We start from the raw sequence: 1,007 nt of genomic DNA, 5'->3' as shown, positions 1-1,007 counted from the left end.
TCCATCATTCCTACTAGCAACCGATCTGAAGTTACTGTGGATCGGGCCATCATGATTCATAGCATCATGATTGGAGAGGAAGTGGAAGTTCATGAGGTCATCTCCAATGAACTCTACAAAATAGCCGACAAGTCCTCGCCCATGGCACGGCTAGCCTTCCCTCACCTTATTTGCCATCTATGTTACTCAGCTGGAGTTATCATAGAAGGAGATGTCTCCATTGAAGAAGACAAGCCCATCACCAAGAAAAGGATGGAGCAAGCAAGAGAAGCTCCTCACGGCCCTCAAGAAGTGCATGAGGAAGCTCATCATCAACAAATTCCTGAGATGCCTCAAGAAATGCACTTTCCTCCCAACAACTATTGGGAGCAACTCAATACCTCCTTAGAAGATTTGAGCCATAATGTGAAACAATTAAGGGTGGAACATCATGAACACGCCCTCACTCTCCAAGAAATAAGAGAAGATCAAAGAGCAATGAGGGAGGAGCAACAAAGGCAAGGAAGGGACATAGAAGAGCTTAAGAACATCATTGGTCCTTCAAGAAGAAGACGCCACTAAAGGTGGATTCATTCCTTGTTCTTTATTTCTACTAAAGGTGGACTCATTCTTGTTCTTTATTTCTTTCTGTTTTCGGTTTTTAGTATTGTGTTTATTTATGTTTTGTGTCTTTATTCATGATCATTAGTATGTAACCATGCCTTAAAGCTATGAATAAAATCCATTAATCCTTCACCTCTCTTAAATGAAAAATGTTTTAATTCAAAAGAACAAGAAGTACATGAATTTCGAACTTATCCTTGAATTTAATTTAATTATATTGATGTGGTGGCAATACCTTTTGTTTTCTGAATGAATGCTTGAACAGTGCATATGTCTTTTGATATTATTGTTTATGAATGTTAAAACTGTTGGCTCTTGAAAGAATGATGAACAAAGAGAAATGTTATTGATGATCTGAAAAATCATGAAATTGATTCTTGAAGCAAGAAAAAGCAGTGAAAAAG

The sequence above is a fragment of the Arachis duranensis genome, chromosome 5 (genome assembly GCF_000817695.3).
Source record: "Arachis duranensis cultivar V14167 chromosome 5, aradu.V14167.gnm2.J7QH, whole genome shotgun sequence".
Taxonomy (NCBI): Eukaryota; Viridiplantae; Streptophyta; class Magnoliopsida; order Fabales; family Fabaceae; genus Arachis; species Arachis duranensis.
Note: the sequence above shows the minus strand (reverse complement) of the source record.